The sequence below is a fragment of the Triticum dicoccoides genome, chromosome 4A, assembly GCF_002162155.2.
Source record: "Triticum dicoccoides isolate Atlit2015 ecotype Zavitan chromosome 4A, WEW_v2.0, whole genome shotgun sequence".
In the NCBI taxonomy this organism is placed as follows: Eukaryota; Viridiplantae; Streptophyta; class Magnoliopsida; order Poales; family Poaceae; genus Triticum; species Triticum dicoccoides.
In genome coordinates this window covers 644982282-644998329 of record NC_041386.1, presented here as the reverse complement: position 1 = coordinate 644998329, position 16048 = coordinate 644982282, and positions in this window count along the sequence as shown.

Below are 16048 nucleotides of genomic sequence, written 5' to 3'. Positions count from 1 at the left end.
ACTTAATGTTTGTCTCTGTATCTTCTGTTGACAAGGACGCAGAGAAGACATTTGACAGTTTCAAGAGAATGCATATGATTTGGAGAGATACAGTTTGAGATAGAAAGCATAGAGACGTTAGGGTCCGATCACATTCACTTAGTTCAAAAGATTCAACAAGAAGACATAGCTATAAGTGAATGCTGTAGAGGATAGAACACTAGTATATATATAATCAACATAGTGAAGATAATCATGAAGACATGTTGAAATTGAAGCCAAACCAAATGTGAAGACATAGCAAATGTAATACCATGAGTGAAACACTTCAAACAGAACATTTGGTGGTGGCGTTACCCACCGTATAGGAAGTATTAGACCCAGACACGGCGCACAATTATCGTGGCGCTCCGAAGTCAAATTCCTCATTAATGTATTCACACTTAGAATGCATGTCTTCATTGATTGAAGATATACTTTACTTCGTGTGTTGCACATCTAAGTCATCAATATGCATAAGTGTTAGGATGTGTGCCTGATCACAGGACATTTGAGGATTCCAAGATATTTAGCTCACACCGTAACTTGAAAAATCTCTTCTTATCCAAGGGCTTGGTGAAGATATCTGCCAATTGCTCTTCAGTGTTGACGTGTATGATATCAATATCTTCCTTCACAACATGATCTCTGAGAAAGTGATGACGAATCTCAATGTGCTTTGTCTTCGAGTGCTGAACTGGGTTGTTGGCAATCTTGATGGCGCTTTCGTTGTCGCACTAGAGTGGCACTTTGCTTCAGATGAATGCCATAGTCTTTGAGTGTTTGCTTCATCCACAGAAGTTGAGCGCAGCAAGATCCAGCAGCAATGTATTCAGATTCAGCAGTGGAGAGAGATACACAGTTCTGCTTCTTTGAGGACCAACATACAAGTGATCGTCCCAGAAAATGACATGTGCCTGATGTAGACTTGCGATCCACCTTGTCACCAGCATAATCAGCATCCGAGAATCCAACCAGATCAAACTCTGAGCCCTTTGGATACCATAATCCTAGAGTTGGGGTGTGAGCCAAATATCGAAGAATTCGCTTCACAGCTAAGTGATGCGATTCCTTTAGTGCCGCTTGGAATCGAGCACACATGCAAACACTAAGCATAATATCTGGCCTATATGCACATAGATAAAGTAAAGAACCAATCATGGAGCGGTATACCTTTTGATCGAACTCTTTACCATTGTCGTCGGGACCCAGATGATGTTTTGCTGGCATTGGCGTCGTGAAGCCTTTGCAGTCTTGCATACCGAACTTCTTCAGGCAATCTTTGAGATACTTCTCTTGAGATATAAAGATGCCGTTGCGTTGCTGTCGTATTTGAAGACCAAGGAAGAACTTCAGCTCTCCCATCATGGACATCTGATATTGCTCTTGCATCATATATCCAAACTCTTCACTGTATTTCTGATTGGTGCAGCCGAAGATAATGTCATCCACATATATTTGGCACACAAGCAGTTCACCATCATATGTCTTCGTGAAGAGAGTGGGGTCGAGGGAACCAGGTTTGAAGCCTTTGCTCTTCAGGAAGTATTGGAGTGTGTCATACCAAGCCCGAGGGGCTTGTTTGAGGCCATACAGTGCCTTGTTGAGCTTGTATACCATGTCAGGATGTTTTGGATCTTCAAAGCTAGGCAGTTGTGCAACATACACTTCTTCTTCAATCTTGCCATTGAGAAAAGCGCTATTCACATCCATTTGATATAGAAGTATGTTATGATGATTTGCATAGGCCAGCAGTATGCGTATGGCTTCAAGTCGAGCCACAGGAGCAAATGTTTCATCGAAGTCAATCCCTTCAACTTGAGTATATCCTTGAGCAACGAGACGAGCTTTGTTTCTGACAACTTGACCATGCTCATATTGCTTTTTGCGATATATCCATTTGGTGCCTATTATACTGTGCTTCCAAGGATCAGGACGCTTAACCAGTTCCCATACATTATTCAGCTCAAACTGTTGAAGCTCTTCTTGCATAGCTTGAATCCATTCAGGTTCCAAGAAGGCTTCTTCGACTTTCTTGGGTTCTATTATTGAGACGAATGCGAAGTGCCCACAGAAATTTGCTAGCTGTGTTGCCCTTGAACAAGTGAGTGGACCGGGTGCATTGATGCTATCAATTATTCTCTCAATCTGCACTTCATTGGCAACACGAGGATGTACAGGGCGAAGATTTTGCTCTTGCTGATCATTGTCATTGTTAGAGGGATTGTCTTCAGGCTGAGCATTGTATTCAGGTTGATTAGGTGCGGAGATGATAAGTTCCTCTTCAGGTTGAGCTTCAGAGGGTATGATTTCTCCAGTTCCCATAAGTTTGATTGATTCACTGGATGGAACTTCATCTAGCACATTTGGCAGGTGCTCTCTTTGTGACCCGTTAGTCTCATCGAACCGCACATCCACTGTTTCAACCACTTTATAATGAAAGAGATTGAAGACTCTGTAGGAGTGCGAATCCTTTCCATATCCAAGCATAAAACCCTCATGTGCTTTTGGTGCAAATTTTGAAGTGTGATATGGATCCTTGATCCAGCACCTGGCGCCAAATACTTTGAAGTAACTGACATTTGGCTTCTTGCCAGTAAGGAGCTCATAAGATGTCTTGTTCAAAAGCTTGTGAAGATAAACACAGTTGATTGTATGGCATGCAGTATCAATGGCTTCAGGCCAAAATTTTCTTGGAGTCTTGTATTCATCAAGCATCGTTCGGGCCATCTTAATGAGTGTTCTGTTCTTGCGTTCGACGACGCCATTCTGCTGTGGCGTGTACGGAGCTGAGAATTCATGTGTGATGCCCAAAGTATCAAGATATGTATCAAGGCCAGTGTTCTTGAATTCAGTGCCATTGTCACTTCTGATGTGCTTTATCTTGGCGCCATAGTTGTTCATTGCTCGATTGGCGAAGCGTCTGAAGACATCCTGCACTTCAGTCTTGTAGAGGATTATATGCACCCAAGTATATCTAGAATAATCATCAAAAATGACAAAGCCATAGAGACAAGCAGTAGTAGTAAGAGTTGAGTAATGAGTGGGACCGAAAAGATCCATGTGGAGCAGTTCGAAGGGTCGAGTCGTTGTCATGATTGTCTTCGAGGGATGCTTGGCCCTCGTCATCTTTCCTGCTTCACAGGCACCGCATAAGTGATCTTTCTTGAACTTGATGCCCTCGATGCCTATGACATGCTTCTTCTTTGCAAGGGTGTGCAGGTTCCTCATGCCAGCATGCCCTAGTCTCCGATGCTAGAGCCAGCATTCTGAAGCTTTTGCTATAAGACATACGGCAAGCTGTGGTCCTGCTGAGAAATCTACCACGTACAAATCATCTTTCCAATACCCTTCAAACACTAGAGACTTGTCAGATTCCATTAGAACAAGGCAACGATATTTTCCAAACATCACAATCATGTTTAAATCGCAAAGCATTGAGACAGACATTAAGTTGAAGCCAAGGGATTCAACAAGCATGACTTTATCCATGTGTTGATCCTTTGAGATTGCAACTCTACCTAGACCCAATACCTTACTTTTACCAGTGTCAGCAAATGTGATGTGACTTTTGTCGGATGGTCGTAAGGTTGAGTCCATAAGAAGGCTTCTCTTGCCAATCATGTGATTGGTACACCCACTATCAATAATCCATTCTGAGGCTGCTGGTGTCGTACCCTACAGTGCAGTTAGGGGGATAGGCTTCACGAAGAGAATTGTGAAGCAAAAACATTTGACGAACCAGTGGGTTATGAAAGCTTAGATCGAGATTTGGACTGATAGGACGAGTAGCAAGCGATTCAGGAACAAAGTACATAATAAGACTGGGCATTTGATCTTGCGCCCTACAAGATGTTTAAGGTCCCCAGCAATAGTGTCAGACGATTTTGGTTTTCTACTGGAGACCTTTCCCTGCAAAAGAGAGTTAAGCTTTCTTAGCCACCCACATCTTCAAGGGTGGCTTTGAAGCAATGAGTCTAAGTGCAGCATCTGAGAACTTTGGCTTTGCAACCCTAGCAAAAAGTCTTGCAGGTGGACAATAGTACTCATAAGAATAAGCAGAATAGTTCTTGGTCTTATGAACATGGCGGTTTGATGAACCGCGCTCATATTCATAGGCCTGAGTATGGCTTCCCTGCAAAACATTTGCGTTAGTGCGACTTAGGTGAGTCCTCTGTCTGTATGAAGCCTTTGGACCGTATGAAGCCTGTGGTCTGGGGTTTGTCTTCTTCACCCGTGGTGTCATGATGACATTCACAGGAAGATTCTCCAAACACCTTTTTGGCACCCAGATCTTCTTCATAGGCGGTCCATTCCTGCAGTTAGTACCAATATACCTGGCAAACACTTCACCATTCTGATTCTTAAACAGTTTATAGTTTGCATCAAAGGATTCATCAATAACAATGGGATTAGTACAAGTGAAGCCAGATAGGGTGGATGGATCCGCTGAAGGTTCCTTTGCAGCAACCCATGTGGTTTTGGGGTACTGCTCAGGTTTCCAGTAAGAGCCATTAGCATATTCATTTTCCTTTCGAACCCAACACCCTCTTTCCTAGGGTTTCGGTTCAGGATCTGCCTTTTGAGGACATCACATAGTGTCTGATGCCCTTTGAGACTTTTGTACATCCCTGTTTCAAGTAGTGTCTTCAACCTAGCATTCTCATCAGCAATAGCAGTGGTATCCTCAGTACAGGGGTTAGTTACCACATCAACAGTTGAAGATATTGCAATAGTAGCAGTAGCAGAACATTCAGCAACAGAGGTAGCGTTTTCACGCTCAATGCATTTAAGACATGGTGGTTCAAATCCTTCTTGAGCGGAACTGATCTGTTTGGCGCGAAGTGACTCATTTTCCTTTTGAATATCTTCATGAGCCGCTCTCAATTTCTCAAGATCTTGCTTCCTTTGAAGATAATCATAGGAAAGCCTTTCATGAGTTGTTGAGAGCGTTTCATGACGACTTTCAAGTTCCTCATACTTAACGTGAAGATTTTTTATGTCTTCAATTAAGGACTGAGATCGAGTCATTTCAGCGTCTAACAGATCATCGCTTTTGTCTAACAGTTTTTGAATATGTTCCATAGCTTTCTGTTGTTCAGTTGCAAATTTAGCAAGTGTTTTGTAGCTGGGTTTGGAATCACAATCAGAGTCATCTTCACTAGATGTTTGATAGTGAGTAGTGCGTGTGTTTACCTTGGCACCACGTGCCATGAAGCAGTAGGTAGGAGCGGAGTAGTCCTTGTCATTTGCATCGGTGTCGGTGATGAAGTCATTGTCTTCAGTGTTGAAGATGGACTTGGCAACGTATGCTGTAGCCAGACTCGCAACGCCAGAATCGGACTCCTCTTCAGACTCCACCTCCGCCTCCTCAGAAGCGGACTCCTCCTCTGAATCCATTTCCTTGCCAACAAACGCACGTGCCTTGCCAGATGAGCTCTTCTTGTGTGATGAAGACTTGGAGGAAGACTTGGAAGAAGACTTTGAGTATTTCTTCTTCTTCTTGTCGTCAGAGTCATACTCCTTGCTCTTTTTCTTCTTCTTGCTCTCATTGTCCCACTGCGGACACTCAGAGATGTAGTGGCCAGGTTTCTTGCACTTGTGGCATGATCTTTTCTTGTAGTCATGAGCAGAAGCTTCATCATTCCTTGAGCTTGATCGTGAAGACTTTCTGAAGCCTTTCTTCTTGGTGAATTTTTGGAACTTCTTCACAAGCATAGCAAGCTCCTTTCCAATGTCTTCAGGATCATCAGAACTACTGTCAGATTCTTCTTCAGATGTGGAGACAGCTTTTGCCTTCAAGGCACGAGTTCGCCCATAGTTGGGACCGTAGATATCTCTTTTCTCAGAAAGCTGAAACTCGTGTGTGTTGAGCCTTTCAAGTATGTCAGACGGATCGAGTGTCTTGAAGTTAGGACGTTCTTGAATCATCAGGGCTAGGGTGTCAAACGAGCTGTCAAGTGATCTCAGGAGTGTCTTGACGACTTCATGCTTGGTGATCTCAGTGGCGCCCAGAGCTTGAAGCTCATTTGTGATGTCAGTGAGTCGATCAAACGTGAGCTGGACATTCTCATTGTCATTTCTCTTGAAGCGGTTGAAGAGGTTGCGAAGGACACGGATTCTCTGATCTCTCTACGTTGAGACGCCTTCATTGACCTTGGAGAGCCAGTCCCATACTAGCTTAGATGTTTCCAAAGCACTTACACGACCATACTGTCCTTTGGTTAGATGACCACAGATGATCTTCTTGGCAGTGGAGTCCAGTTGAACGAACTTCTTGACATCTGCAGCGGTGACACCTTCACCAGCCTTGGGAACGCCATTCTTGACGACATACCATAGGTCGACATCAATGGCTTCGAGATGCATGCGCATCTTATTCTTCCAGTAGGGATATTCAGTTCCATCGAAGACGGGGCACGCAACGGAGACTTTAATTATGCCTGCAGTCGACATAGCTAAACTCCAGGTGGTTAAACCGAATCACATAGAACAAGGGAGTACCTTGCTCTGATACCAATTGAAAGTGCGTTATATCGACTAGAGGGGGGGTGAATAGGCGATTTTTATGAGAGTCTTCAAAACATGGAAGTTTCGAAGACAAACGATAGAAATAAACCTATTACCATGCAGCGGAAGGTAGACTACACTAGGCAAACCATAGTCAAGTATTCAGTGAAGTGAAAGCACAATGGCTAATAGCAGCTAGGTAGTAAGGATCAGGTAGTTAGATATTATGAAGCCAATCAGAACAAGCAGTCACTCAGTGAAGACAAACGATAATGCAATCATACAATGACTTCACAAGGACCAACAGTAAGTAAAAAGAAGGGAAGGACGAAATCAGTGACTCGTTGAAGACAATGATTTGTTGGACCAGTTCCAGTTGCTGTGATAACTGTATGTCTGGTTAGGGCGGCTAGGTATTTAAACCTGAGGACACACAGTCCCGGACACCCAGTCCTGAACACGCAGCTCAGGACACCCAGTCCTCATCGTATTCCCCTTGAGCTAAGGTCACACAGACCTCGCCCAATCACTCTGGTAAGTCTTCAAGGTACACTCCCAAACCTTCACAGACTTTGTTCACCGGTGATCCACAATGACTCTTGGATGCTCAGAACGCGACGCCTAACCGGCTGGAGGATTCACAGTCCTCAAGTGTAATAAGTCTTCAGATCACATAGACATGAAGACTTAAGTGATGCCTAACACTCTTTGGCTCTGGGTGTTTAGGGCTTTATCCTCGCAAGGAATTCTTTCTCAAAGGCTTTGAGGTGGGTTGCTGTCAAACGACAAAAGCCGTACTCTAACTCTGAGCAGCCAACCGTTTATGGTTGTAGGGGGTGGGCTATTTATAACCACTAGGCAACCCGACCTGATTTGTCCGAAATGACCCTGGATCACTAAGGAACTGACACGTGTTCCAACGGTCAGATTTCAAACACACACGGCAACTTTACTTGGGCTACAAGCAAAGCTGACTTGTCCAACTCTGGACAAGATTCGCTCTCATAGTCTTCACTCGAAGACATAGGATTTTGGTTAAGCATCACTTCAGTCATTCTGACTGGTTCTTTTGGACCCCACTTAACAGTACGGTGGTTCCTATGACTCAATAAAGGAGACAAAGAACTACGAAAGATCTAAATCTTCGCGCTCCATAGTCTTCATGCGATGTATTCTCTTATCATAGTCTTCAATGTGAATGTCTTCACATACCGCCTTTGACTTCAATGTTTTCATACATTTTTAGGGGTCATCTCTGGTAGGAAAACCGAATCAATGAGTGACTTCTACCTGTGTTATCCTGCAATTCTCACAAACACATTAGTCCCTCAACTAGGTTTGTCGTCAATACTCCAAAACCAACTAGGGGTGGCACTAGGTGCACTTACAATTATGGCATCAGCAAGCGTGGGGATGATGTCAGCAGTCAACAGACTGGTTGACTGGTCAAACTGACCAGTGGGACCCACTCGTCATAGACGGTGGGGCTAACAGAGGTTTATTTTAATTAAACAGAGTTAATTAAGAGCTGGGCCCCACATGTCAGTGACCCATCTTATATCTTATATCTTATATCTTATATTTACTAATTGGAGGCACCTTTCAAGTCTTCTCATTAATCCACATCATTAACATTAATTACACCGTTGGATCATAGAACTTACGTTCAGGATTAAAGGAAAACATACGTAACATAGATGGTCCCGACGTGCCTAAAAAAGGCATATGACACGTCCAATGTTTGTGCAACAAAAGAAAAAAAAGCATACATCCGTTTCTTGAAAATAAAAGGCAAGTCTGCAACCATCTTTTATAGTCCAAAAAGTTTTAAGCACTCTATCTCTTATAGACGTGATGGAGAATCCAAGAAATTTTAAGAACTCTATATCTCACAAAAAAGTCATACGTGATCTTAAATATGAACAGCACTGCCGAAGGGCATCCTCGCGTGTTGTCCTACTCCTACGTGCAGTTTTCTCAAACTGCATCATGTGCTACACGATAAAAAAATCTATTCCAAGATTTGTTCCCGGTCAAAGTTTCCTCAGGCGATCCCTAGGGTCGTTCTTCTCCTTGCCGTCCTCAAGTTTGAAGTCTCAACAAGACGGGCTTGAGGCGGACGGGAAACCTAGACTGGACAGACCTCACATGGTACTGCACGCCAACCTCCTCGATATCGTATAAGCAAGCGTGGCTGGACGACGCAGGCGTCAGATTGGACGGCAGCTGCACCAGGCCGGCGCATGTGTACTATATGCTTGAGGCCGCCGCGTACTTACAAGTACACGAGCTGGATTTTTGAAACCATGTTGCTGAACCTTTTCCGGTCAAGGCTAGCTAGCTACGCCAGATTGCTTGGCCGGAAACATATGCATATACAACCACAGATAATTAATTTCCTTGATCATCTTTGCTGATGCTTTTGTCCAACAGCTAAACGCCAGGGCTAACATGCGGGAGGACGAGATATCGGTCCGCACGCCAGCGTCGGCCAGGGCCGCCCAGATGGACGAAAAGCTGGGTTGCACACCAGGCATGATCGTTGAGCAGCCATGCAAAAATTCAGTGTACAATTTTTCTTTTCTCACTGTCCTATGAAGAGATTTATTTGTGTTGCCTCCATTACCATGTATACATTTATAACTGCATGTGATAGGTCTATATATATTCTGAAACAAAGAAATTATGCAACGAGATTACAAGGCGGTGCCAAATGTATTTTACATTGCAAATTGTGGACTAATACACTGGGGTAATACAAATGGAATTACAGAATAAAGTTTTTCATGACCTTGTACTTGATACTGAATTTTTTTTGGTATATTAGCTGTTTGCACAAACTTTTGTTCAGCTTCAGAAAAAAAAATGATAACTGACTACCGGTATATCAAATTCGACCAATTAAGTTTGACCCGAAGCATCAATAGGTAATCCAGTCCTTAATTATTTTTTTATCATGGAACAACTCCATCGTAATTCTTGATTTTCTTTTTCTAGGGAAAACCATCAAAATTGTGCATCAACACATGATTTGCATGCTAGCTCACACGTACAAAAAAGTTCTCAACACAGATAAAAAAAAGACTCTCAACGCTCACATCGAAGTTAGTTGCAAAGGAAAAACACAGAGGTCTAGGCTCTGTAAAGAAAACACGCCTCTTTCCTTAAAATTTGGTGGTCAAAATATATTAGAACGTGCTAGGATTCAGCCCACACGTGCAAAACATAGATCCCAGACTTCCGCCTCTATGTTCTGAAAAACAAAAAACTGCATGCCATCTTTCCTTAAAAAACGCAAAGATAGGTGTTAAAAAAACACACACACAGACAATAACTCTTGAAGCCGCACGTAGAAAGTGAGTCCAAATATCAGTTTGGAAAAAGCAAAAGCCACACACATACATAAAAAGGGACCTGAAGCCTCACGTCCAAAATAAGGAGTCAAAAATAATTTGTTTTTACATTTAGCGTCCTCTCTCTCTAATGCTAAAATCTCTTGAGATCGTGGAGGATAGGAGATATTCTAGGAGTTAACAGCTCACACGTACCAAAAAAAAAAAATCACAACGCCCACGTCTAAGGTAGCTGCAAAGAAAATCCACCCACGTCTTGGTTCTGAATAACAAAAAAAAAAGCATGCCTTCTTTCCTTTAAATTTGATGGTCACGATCTTTTAGAAGATCCCCACAAAAAAATCTTTTAAAAGCACTTTGTTTATCTGCCAAACATATAGAGATTTGTATACCTATTTGTTATTCTATTGCATGGTTGTCATATAATAAATCTGAGATCTTTTTTCTCTATTATAAATTTGTAAAATAATAATGGCCCATTAATATCAATCCAAAAATTATAAGTGCCAGATTCAGACGTGTGTGTATATCAATGGTTTTTTTTGGTTAAGGCAGTTATGTATGATTACCATTCCTTGATTTAAATTTGAGAATGTATATTCTAACTTCTATTTTTATTCTGCTATTTTATTCGTTTAACTAATTTTTTAAATATGTCTCCAGTTGTCTCCTTTTCGTTTCTTTGTTTCCTTCATTTTTGGCAATACAATTGTGAGAAACAATTGGTGATGGACACACGAATTGTTTCCTTATATGGGTCAAAAAAGTATTAGTTATCAAGTGATTGCACACATTAGTTACATTTTCACAGCTATATTTTTCAGAAAGCCAAGAAATAGACCAGAAGCATTTTCATTGTAGGATGTTTTCTTATAGTATGGTATATACCGCTTATTGGTGTCTTCAAATGGTGTTGGTTGATACATATTTGAATATGTATTCAGTCTAAAACTATATTTTTCCTTGGAATTTGAAATATTTTTTGATACAACAGTTATGTTGACTGTGTTTCCTTGCATACTTTTTTCAGTTAAGCTTTCATTCAAAGTAGGCACAAATTAATCACTGATGCCAACTCCATATCGATGAATCTACAGAAATCTGAATATGCTTAAATTGTATCGTTTTTGGAGGCCCAGAAATAGACATACCTGTGTTTTCGCCTTAATTACTAACATAATATCCATAGAATCAAACAATTATAATAGATGTACCATCATGGAGTATGTATACTACTGTAGTGAATATTTTTTAATACCTTGGAAGTATGCTTTTATTCTGCTTTGAGAAAGAGACATGTGCGGCCCTCCTCCGAATCAGTTTCATTTACATACTTAAACCACGGGGATCTAATGTTTTGAGTTTCAAAAATTATTTGAAACAGAGTAGTTCCTAGCCCGTGCAAGCGCACGGGTTGCATTAAACTAACTAATTAAGTTCATTTATAAAATCATTTTAATTAGCTTAATTATGCGGTGGGGCCTGCATGTCAGTGGCATTGGGCTGCCCAGTCAGCAGTTGACTGAGTCAACCCAGTCAACTAGGGCCCACGGGGCCTGCTAGCAGCGACCCTGGGGGGTGCCCCAGGTCGGCCACGTCAGCGGCCGGCACCAGAGTTGCACCGGCGAGCTCTCCGCGGCGGCGAGTTCGCCGGAGAGGCTTGGATTTTTGTTACAGAGCGCCAAAACGCGCGTTTTCACCTGCGTTCGAACGCTGACGGTGCTGCACGTCGAGTGGTGGCGGTAGCGCAACTGGACTTGGCCGGAATCGGCGCCGGCGACGAGAAGAGGCAGCGGCGCGTACGGGTGCTCGACGAAACGGCGCTACAACGTGAAGCGGCTCGAACGGAAGGGCTAGGCGTGCTCTATACAGAGCGGCAAGCACATTGGGCACTAGCCCGTGACCAAAAGGTCACCGGAGTCTCGCCGGCGACGAGATCCGCGGCGATGTATTCGGGCACTCGTCAGGGATAGGGCTAGGGGGCACGGTAGGATGCGCGCGCGCGTGTTGCGTTCCTGGAAGCACCGGGAGCACGGTGTTGTGCTCGGGCGAGCATGACGGCGGCTGGGGCAACGACCACGAGCTCGTCGGTGGCGGCACGTTCGGTCGCCGCGGAGGAAGTAGCTAGCGAGCGTGCGAGAGCGACCAGAGAGATGGGGAAGGAAGTGGGGCTCACCGAGCGGCACACACGGTGGCCCTTGGAGGATTATTAGTAGCAGAGGGTGGCTAGACTCAACGGAGCTCGCTGGTGGACGAAGACGAAGAAGACAGCTACGGATCCGCCGATGGAGGTGCTTCCGGCCCGTGCATGTGGACGTAGATGAAGAAGCAGTCAGCGGCGGAGTTCATGGACACGTCGGCGATGCACGATGAGGAAGTGTGGCCGCGTGCTTCACGGGGCAGCGTCCATGGTCGCGCTCGGGTGAGGTGGGAAGGGGGGTTCTGGTGGGGAGAGGGAGAGGCGAAGAGGGCGAGGGGAAGTGGGAGTGGCAGGGGAGGAGGGGACCGAGGCGTCGGGGAGGCTTATCCCCCTCGACGCCGGTGAGTGGGTGCGGTGGGGGCGCGCTCGGCGCGCGCACCAGGTCGGTGGAACAGGAGGGAGGGGAGAGCGACCAGGGAGGGGAAGGTGTAGCTTTCTCTCCCCTCTGCTTTTCCCCTTTTTATTTTTTATTTTCTTTTCCAACAGCTTTTTCATTTTATTTTAGCCACTAATGACTTTGTAAAATTATGCCACTGGCTAAAACAATTCCAAAGAATTATTGTGCACTGCCACAAAATGATTGTGACACTTTTGAAATAGTTTGCACATTTTATAAATTGAAAAGGCATTTAATTTATTGCTTTAGCCACTGTTTTAATTAGTTTAGGCCATTTAAACACCTTGCAAAAATGTTGGTTCACCACCAATTTTAACAAATGATTATTTGCCACATGATGAACATGAGATAAAGTGCTCTCTAACATGGCAAAAATTTATAAATTTTTTGAACCTAAATAGTTCAAATATGTGGGCACCTCAGTACCACCCATACTATGTAAAGAGTTTTCTCCTGGCCTCTCTTCGGTAGCAGCAGTGTCACATGCAGTAATACCAGAATTGTGCCGGTACAAACTCGCCGTACTACTGCCACTTTCGTTACAAGAAGCATGACAGGTGTTTGGTTCACTGATTATCCCTCAGTGGTTAGGGGTGGCCAATTTTCGATAATACCACTCGTGCATAGGACTCCGTATATTATCTCTATGGACACTGAACATGATTGATGTAATATTATTTTTGTTTCAATTTTGCATTTAGATGGATAACAAGAAAAAAGACTTTGAAGTTTAGTTCTAAATTTCTATATAAAATTATTTTTATTAAACTTGACATATTACAAGCCATATGGGGGGATCTGACCACGTCAACCAAAGCGGCCACTACAGTAATCATCCACTCTTCACTCTCTCAACAAAACACACAAATGACTATCCCTAGCCACTTTTCACCCTTCCAACCAAACAATAAAATGTGGTTATCCAACTCACCCAAACGACAAAAACTGGCTATCTCCAACATTTGCTTAAGATAATTCTAATCCACCATGTCATAAGCCTTTGAGATATGTAGCTTATATGCACAATAACTCCTCGTGGGATCCTTCTCTAAATATGGTGAATACATTCAAAAGCTACAAAGTTGTTATCAATTATCATACATCCTAGAATAAATACACTTTGAGCAGGAGAAATAATTTTGTCGGTGTACAAAAATAGAAGCGCATCTTTATACCCCTTTTCCTGTGCACGGGTCAGAGCCGCGCCCACGGCCACACCAAGCAGAATGAGGGAGGTGAGCCAAGGTAAGATCGAAGCCCCAGACAATCAAAGCAACACCAAGGCCAAAACCACAAAGAGCAGAGGGACGAAGCAAGTTCCCCCGGCAAGACCCTTGTCGGGTGGCCTCAGCGGCCCCGACAAGACTCATGCTGGGACAGCTCGCCCCGCACCAACAGAGCGAGCCACCCTTGAGCCCACGGCACCCAGTGCCATCATCAGCGTGGGGCCAGGACTCGAGAAGGCACCCCTGTGGTGGCATGTAGATTGTTGTGAAGACATATTCGAGATCAGATTAGAAGACGACGATTCTCGGCAAGATCCTTGCCAAGGAAGGCCACCAGACCCCCGGAAAGATCTTGCCGGGGACGACAACACTCCACGGCGAGACCCTTGCCGGGCCACCCGGCAAGGCCCTCGCCAAAGACACCGGCAAGGCCACCGCCAAGCCCACATCAACCAAGCTTCCACCGTCGTTCACATGCAGCTGCCAGCCCAACCAGCTGGGCGGGCATCTGCGTGGCAACATGCAGCTCCCAGGCCAACTCATCAAGCGCCTGTGTGGCGGCATGCAGATCTTCGTGAAGGCTCCACCACCGCGCCAACTTAGCTGCCTGCCTGCCTACATGGCACCGCACGCATCCCTGGCCGAGGCGCGTGTCGAAGCGAGGAGGAGCGGCGACGGACGGGACGAGCCTCGCCCCCGTCCCCGATAAAGTAAGAGGACACCTAAGCGATGCATTAAATGCACCTTGCCTTGTAATACGAGGGATAACCTCGTGCCACTGTAGACCTTTCCACCTCCTGTGTGCCACTGTGGCAACCCCATTTTCCTATAAAAGGAGGCCCGAGGCGATGAGGAGAGGGATTCGGCTCTTTCGAACCACACGCTGACCACAGCTAGTTCGAGAGCTCAAGAACTCTCAGAAATACACCCACCAAAGTAGGACTAGGGTTTTACTCATCCTCGCGGCCCGAACCTGGGTAAACGATCCTTGTGCTGTCTACTAGCCCTGCTCTCCTCGCAACCCTGCGCCCCGGCAACCGTAGTAGGGATTCTTGTGATCCCATAGGTGTCGTTCCACACCGACAAATTTCATCTAGAATAGGCGGGAGATTGACTAAACATTTTGAAACCACCTTTTACGCAATGTTGCATAGACTGATCGGCCAGAAATCTGTAATTTTCACCAGATTATTAATTTTCGGGATCATGGCGATAATAGTATCATTAATTTTAGGGGGCATTATTCCAATGCTAAAGAATTCGTTTACCGCGGAAATTATACCTTCCTTCATCATAGTCCAATTGCGCTGAAAAAATCATGCGGGGAAGCCGTCTGGCCACGACGCCTTCAGCGGGCCAGTTTGAAAAAGGGCATCTGCATTCTCTCTATCTGAGAACTCCACACGCAAAACATCTTTTGTCTCCTTGTTCACAACTGGAACGAACAAATCAATAATGAGTGAATGATCAATGGCTCTGATCCCTGTGTACAATACCATTCACATCCTCTAGCTTTTTGATTCTGTTCTTCCAAGCCCTTCTTTCAACCAGTCTATCCGGGACCATTGCATCCACGTCAGCTCCTCTCTGTACAACAGTTCCTTCATCTTATCAGTTAGATGTCGTATCTCACGTCTATCTGCATATATTGACATCAATTCCTCCAACTGTGTTTGGATTTTTCAAGCTCACTGGATACACTTCCCTTGTTAATCTAAGAATTTATTTTTATTTGTTTCATGAACAAATCCCGTGGTCGTTATTAATTAGTCCATTGTTATATCTGCATTATATATGTATGGCTTGCATCTATAGGTAGGACTTCACACAACCAAACAATATGAACATAGTTCTCTAAGCTTCCTATAATTTACACTCCCTGCAACGTATCTACATACATTCGAGCACTAGTACAAAACAGGGTACTAGTCCCGATTCCAGAGGGCCTTTAGTCCCGGTTCTGGAACCGGGACAAAACAAACGAGACTAATACCCATAACCTTTAGTCCCAGTTGGCTTACGATCTGGGACTAAAGGGGATCCACGTGGCCACTGTGGGGCACCCAGGCAGGAGGACCATTAGTCCCGGTTGGTAACACCAACCGGGACTAAAAGGCAGCCACACATCAGCAGCTCGCAGGCGCTGGGTTTTTTTTTGAAGGGGGGGGGGTAGGGGTTTTGGAGGGTTAATTTAGGGGTTTCATATTGTGTTACCTAGCTAATAGAGAGAAGTGACCTCTCCTTCTCCGTGCTTAGTCGACGCTAGCTACTATATATAGAGAGAGAACTCGACGCTAGCTAGTAAGAAAATGAAGGAACCATTAATTACACAACATCGTGATCA